The sequence below is a fragment of the Melospiza melodia genome, chromosome 1 (genome assembly GCF_035770615.1).
Source record: "Melospiza melodia melodia isolate bMelMel2 chromosome 1, bMelMel2.pri, whole genome shotgun sequence".
NCBI lineage: Eukaryota > Metazoa > Chordata > Aves > Passeriformes > Passerellidae > Melospiza > Melospiza melodia.
The window spans coordinates 173,663,289-173,670,340 of NC_086194.1; positions in this window are offsets into that span (position 1 = coordinate 173,663,289).

The following is a 7,052-nucleotide window of genomic DNA, read 5'->3' on the forward strand; positions in this document are numbered from 1 at the left end:
GTCCACCATCTCCTCCTGGGCCCATCCTGGTGTCCACCATCAGTTCCTGGTGTCCATCCTGGTGTCCACCATCTCCTCCTGGGTCCATCTTGGGGTTCATCATCTCCTCATGGTTCTTCTGGGTCCATCCTGGTGTCCACCATCTCCTCCTGAACCTGAGTGTCCATCATCTCCTCCTGGGTCCACCTGGGTGTCCACCATCTCCTCCTGGGCCCATCCTGGTGTCCACCATCTTCTCCTGAACCTACCTGGGTGTCCACCACCTCCTGCTGGGTCCATCCTGGTGTCCACCATCTCCTCCAGGACCCACCAGGGCACCCATCTCCACCTGGTCCTGCCCAGCCCACCTTGGTGTCCCCAGATCTTCTCCAGGTCCCACCTTGGTGTCCCTCAATCTTCTCCAGATCCTCCAGGTCCCACCTTGGTGCCCTCCCATCTACTCCAGGTCCTCCACACCCACCCTGATGGACCCCAACCTCCAGCAGGTCCCACCTTGGTGTTCCTTTAATCTTCTTCGGATCCTCCAGGTCCCACCTTGGTGACGCCAGATCTCCAGCAGGTCCCACCTTGGTGACCCCAAACCTTCTCCTGGTCCCACCTTGGTGACCCCAGATCTCCAGGTCCCACCCTGATGACCCCCAATGTCCAGCAGGACCTCCTTGGTGCTCCCACCACTTCCAGGTCCCACCCTGATGACCCCAAATCTTCTCCAGGTCCCACCTTGGTGTCCCCAGATCTCCTCCAGGTCCCACCCTGATGACCCCAAATCTTCTCCAGGTCCCACCTTGGTGGCCCCAGATCTCCAGGTCCCATCTTGGTGTCCCCCAAGTCCCAGCAGGTCCCACCTTGGTGACCTCCAACCTCCACCAGGTCCCACCTTGGTGTCCTTCAATCTTCTTCAGATCCTCCAGGTCCCACCTTGGTGACCCCAAACCTTCTCCAGGTCCCACCTTGGTGACCCCAGATCTCCAAGTCCCACCTTGGTGACTCCCAATCTCCTCCAGGTCCCACCTTGGTGCTCCCACCACTTCCAGGTCCCACCTTGGTGACCCCAAACCTTCTCCAGGTCCCACCTTGGTGACCCCGATGTCCACCAGGTCCCACCTTGGTGACCTCAATCTTCTTCAGATCCTCCAGATCCCACCTTGGTGATCTCAAACCTTCTCCAGGTCCCACCTTGGTGTCCCCCAAGTCCCACCAGGTCCCACCTTGGTGTCCTCCAACCTCCAGCAGGTCCCACCTTGGTGTCCTTCAATCTTCTTCAGATCCTCCAGATCCCACCTTGGTGATCTCAAACCTTCTCCAGGTCCCACCTTGGTGTCCCCAGATCTCCAAGTCCCATCTTGGTGTCCCTCAGCTTCCAGCAGGACCTTCTTGGTGTCCCCACCACTTCCAGGTTCCACCTCTCCAGGTCCCACCTTGGTGACCCCAGACCTTCTCCAGGTCCCACCTTGATGCTCCCACCGCTTCCAGGTGCCACCTCGGTGTCCCAATGTCCACCAGGTCCCACCTTGGTGTCCCTGATCTCCTCCAGGTCCCACCTTGGTGTCCCTCAATCTTCTTCAGATCTTCCTGGTCCCACCTTGGTGACCCCAAATCTTCTCCAGGTCCCACCCTGATGACCCCCAATGTCCAGCAGGACCTCCTTGGTGATCCCACCACTTCCAGGTCCCACCTTGGTGACCCCGAACCTTCTCCAGGTCCCACCTTGGTGTCCCCCAAGTCCCACCAGGTCCCACCTTGGTGACCTCCAACCTCCAGCAGGTCCCACCTTGGTGTCCCTCAATCTTCTTCAGATCCTCCAGGTCCCACCTTGGTGATCTCAAACCTTCTCCAGGTCCCACCTTGGTGACCCCAGATCTCCACCAGGTCCCACCCTGATGACCCCAGATCTCCAGCAGGTCCCACCTTGGTGCCCTTCAATCTTCTTCAGATCTTCCAGGTCCCACCTTGGTGACCCCAATGTCCACCAGGTCCCACCTTGGTGACCCCAAACCTTCTCCAAGTCCCACCTTGGTGACCCCAGATCTTCTCCAGGTCCCACCTTGGTGACCCCAAACCTTCTCCAGGTCCCACCTTGGTGTCCCCCAAGTCCCACCAGGTCCCACCTTGGTGACCTCCAACTTCCAGCAGGTCCCACCTTGGTGTCCCTCAATCTTCTTCAGATCCTCCTGGTCCCACCTTGGTGACCCCAAACCTTCTCCAGGTCCCACCTTGGTGACCCCAGATCTCCACCAGGTCCCACCTTGGTGCTCCCACCACTTCCAGGTCCCACCTTTGGTGTCCCCAAATCTCCAGCAGGTTCTACCTTGGTGATCTCACCACTTCCAGGTCCCACCTCGGTGTCCCTCAATCTTCTTCAGATCCTCCAGGTCCCACCTTGGTGTCCCCGATGTCCACCAGGTCCCACCTTGGGGTCCTCCAGGTTCCAGCAGGTGCCACCTTGGTGTCCCCACCACTTCCAGGTCCCACCTTTGGTGTCCCCAAATCTCCAGCAGGTTCTACCTTGGTGTTCCTGATCTCCTCCAGGTCCCACCTTGGTGTCCCTCAATCTTCTCCAGAACCTCCAGGTCCCACCTTGGTGACCCCAGATCTCCAGCAGGTCCCTCCTTGGTGTCCCCCAAGTCCCACCAGGTCCCACCTTGGTGACCTCCAACTTCCAGCAGGTCCCACCTTGGTGTCCCTCAATCTTCTTCAGATCCTCCAGGTCCCACCTTGGTGACCCCAAACCTTCTCCAGGTCCCACTTTGGTGACCTCCATGTCCACCAGGTCCCACCTTGGTGACCCCAAACCTTCTCCAAGTCCCACCTTGGTGACCCCAGATCTCCTCCAGGTCCCACCTTGGTGACCTCAATCTTCTCCAGGTCCCACCTTGGTGACCCCAAACCTTCTCCTGGTCCCACCTTGGTGCTCCCACCAGTTCCAGGTCCCACCTTGGTGTCCCTCAATCTTCTTCAGATCTTCCTGGTCCCACCTTGGTGACCCCAGATCTTCTTCAGGTCCCACCTTGGTGACCCCAATCTCCACCAGGTCCCACCTTGGTGACCCCAATCTCCTCCAGGTCCCACCTTGGTGACCCCAAACCTTCTCCTGGTCCCACCTTGGTGACCCCAGATCTCCTCCAGGTCCCACCTTGGTGACCCCAGATCTTCTCCAGGTCCCACCTTGGTGACCTCAATCTTCTCCAGGTCCCACCTTGGTGTCCCTCAATCTTCTTCAGATCCTCCAGGTCCCACCTTGATGACCCCAAACCTCCACCAGGTCCCACCTTGGTGTCCCCCAAGTCCCACCAGGCCCCACCTTGGTGACTCTCTATCTCCAGCAGGACCCACCTTGGTGCTCCCACCAGTTCCAGGTCCCACCTTGGTGACCTCAAATCTTCGCCAGGTCCCACCTTGGTGGCCCTACCACTTCCAGGTCCCACCTTGGTGTCCCCAATCTCCACCAGGTCCCACCTTGGTGACCCCAAACCTTCTCCAGGTCCCACCTTGGTGCCCCCACCACTTCCAGGTCCCACCTTGGTGTCCCTCAATCTTCTTTAGATCCTGCAGGTCCCACCTTGGTGACCCCAAACCTTCTCCAGGTCCCACCTTGGTGACCCCAAACCTTCTCCTGGTCCCACCTTGGTGCTCCCACCACTTCCAGGTGCCACCTCGGTGTCCCCAATGTCCACCAGGTCCCCCAAAATGGAGAAGTCCCCACAGTGGGGGGGTCCCCAAGATCCTGGGATGGTCCCCAAGGTGGAGCTTGGTCCAAAAATGGTCACCAAGTCCTGGGAGGTCCCCAAAGTGGAGAAGGTCCCCAAAAATGGGGGGGGGTCACCAAGGTGGCTCCTGGAGGAGATTGGGGGCCACCAAGGTGGAGATCCTCAAGGTGGGGTCACCAGGGTGGAGAAGGTCCCCAAAATGGAGGAGGGCACATGGAGAAGGTCCCCAAGGTGGAGAAGGTCCTCAAAATGGAGAAGTTCCCCAAAATGGAGAAGGTCCCCAAGGTGGGGATGGTCCCCAAACTTGGGGGTCCCATGGGTGATGTCCCCAAACTGGGGGTGTCACCAAGGTGGGGATGGGGTCACCTCAATGGGGGGGGGTCCCATGGAGGGGTTTCCCAAAATGGAGGTGTCCCAAAATGGCCACCAAGTCCTGGGAGATCACCAAATGGAGAAGGTCCCCAAATTGGGTGGGGTCCCATGGAAGGTCCCCAAATTGGGGGGGTGGGGTCCCATGAGTGGGAGGTCCCCAAAGTGGAGAAGGTCCCCAAAAATGGGGGGGGGGTCACCAAGGTGGCTCCTGGAGGAGATTGGGGGCCACCAGGGTGGAGATCCTCAAGGTGGGGTCACCAGGGTGGAGAAGGTCCCCAAAGTGGAGAAGGTCCCCAAAATGGAGAAGGTCCCCAAAATGGAGGAGGGCACATGGAGAAGGTCCCCAAAATGGAGAAGGTCCCCAAAATGGAGAAGGTCCCCAAAATGGAGAAGGTCCCCAAGGTGGGGATGGTCCCCAAACTTGGGGGTCCCATGGGTGATGTCCCCAAACTGGGGGTGTCACCAAGGTGGGGATGGGGTCACCTCAATGGGGGGGGTCCCATGGAGGGGTTTCCCAAAATGGAGGTGTCCCAAAATGGCCACCAAGTCCTGGGAGGTGCCCAAAGTGGAGAAGGTCCCAAACTGGGTGGGGTCCCATGGGTGGGAGGTCCCCAAAGTGGAGAAGGTCCCCAAAATGGAGAAGGTCCCAAACTGGGTGGGGTCCCATGGGTGGGAGGTCCCCAAAGTGGAGAAGGTCCCCAAAATGGAGAAGGTCCCAAACTGGGTGGGTTCCTATGGGTGGGAGGTCCCCAAAGTGGAGAAGGTCCCCAAAAATGGGGGGGGGTCACCAAGGTGGCTCCTGGAGGAGATTGGGGGTCACCAGGGTGGAGATCCTCAAGGTGGGGTCACCAGGGTGGAGAAGGTCCCCAAAATGGAGGAGGGCACTTGGAGAAGGTCCCCAAGGTGGGGATGGTCCCCAAAATGGAGAAGTTCCCCAAAATGGAGAAGGTCCCCAAGGTGGGGATGGTCCCCAAACTTGGGGGTCCCATGGGTGATGTCCCCAAACTGGGGGTGTCACCAAGGTGGGGATGGGGTCACCTCAATGGGGGGGGTCCCATGGAGGAGTTTCCCAAAATGGAGGTGTCCCAAAATGGCCACCAAGTCCTGGGAGATCACCAAATGGAGAAGGTCCCCAAAATGGAGAAGGTCACCAAGGTGGGGATGGTCCCCAAAATGGAGGTCCCCAATGTGGAGAAGGTCCCAAAATGGAGAAGGTCCCCAAAATGGGGGGGTCCCATTGAAGGTCCCCAAAATGGGGGAGTCACCAAGGTGGGGATGGTCCCCAAATGGGGGAAGGGGGTCCCATGGGACTGAGGTCCCCAAAATGGAGGTCCCCAAGGTGGAGAAGATCCACCAAATGGTGAAGGTCACCAAGGTGGGGACAGTCCCCAAAATGGAGGGTCCCATGAAGGGGGTCCCCAAAATGGAGATGGTCCCCAAAATTGAGGTCCCAAGGTGGAGAAGGTCACCAAGGTGGGGATGGTCCCCTAAAATGGGGGGGTCCCTAAAATGGGGGTCACCAAGGTGGAGAAGGTCCCCAAAATGGAGAAGGTCCCCAAAATGAAGGGTCCCATGAAGGGGGTCCCCAAAATGGGGATGGTCCCCAAAATGGGGGTCCCCAAAATGGGGATGGTCCCCAAAATGGGGGTCCCCAAATTAGGGATGTCCCCAAAATGGGATCCCCAAGGTGGAGAAGGTCCCAAAATGGAGAAGGTCCCCAAAATGGAGAAGGTCCCCAAAATGAAGGGTCCCATGAAGGGGGTCCCCAAGGTGGAGAAGGTCCCCAAAATGGAGAAGGTCCCAAAATGAAGGGTCCCATGAAGGGGGTCCCCAAACATGGGGATGGTCCCCAAAAATGGAGGTCCCCAAAGTGGAGAAGGTCCCCAAAATGGAGAAGGTCACCAAAATGGGGGTCCCCAAAATGAAGAACGTCCCCAAAATGGAGAAGGTCCCCAAAATTGGGGTCCCATGGGTGATGTCCCCAAAGTGGGGGGATCTCCAAGGTGGAGACAGTCCCCAAAAGGGGGGGGTCCATGAAGGGGGTCCCCAAAATGGAGATGGTCCCCAAAATGGGGGATCCCATTGAAGGTCCCCAAAATGGGGGTGTCACCAAGGTGGGGATGGTCCCCAAAATGGAGAAGGTCCTCAAAATGGAGAGGTCCCAAAATGGGGTCCCCAAAATGGGGATGGTCCCCAAAATGGAGAAGGTCCCCAAAATGGGGATGGTCCCCAAAATGGGGGTCCCCAAGGTGGAGAAGGTCCCCAAAAGGGAGAAGGTCACCAAGGTGGGGACAGTCCCAAAATTGAGGGGGTCCCCAAAATGGAGAAGGTCCCCAAAATAGGGGATCCCATAAAGGGGGTCCCCAACATGAGGATGGTCCCCAAATGGGGGTCCCATGGGTGATGTCCCCAACTGGGGGGGTCCCCAAAATGGAGAAGGTCACCAAGGTGGGGACAGTGCCCAAAATGGAGGGGGGGTCCCCAAAATGGGAGAGTCCAAGATGAAGAAGGTCCCCAAAATAGGGGATCCCATCAAGGGGGTGCCCAAAATGGGGACGGTCCCCAAAATGGAGGGGTCCCCCAAATTAGGATGGTCCCCAAAATGGGGGTCCCCAAGGTGGAGAAGGTCCCCAAAAATGGAGAAGGTCACCAAGGTGGGGACAGTCCCCAAAACCTGGGGGTCCCCAAAATGGAGAAGGTCCCCCAAAATGGGGTCCCCAAGGTGGAGAAGGTCCCCAAAATGGGGATGGTCCCCAAATGGGGTCCCATGGGTGACGTCCCCAAACTGATGGGGGGGTCCCCAAACTGGGGGGGTCCCCAAAATGGAGAAGGTCACCAAGGTGGGGACAGTGCCCAAAATGGAGGGGGGGTCCCCAAAATGGGAGAGTCCAAGATGAAGAAGGTCCCAAAATAGGGGATCCCATCAAGGGGGTCCCCAAAATGGGGACGGTCCCCAAAATGGAGGGGGTCCCC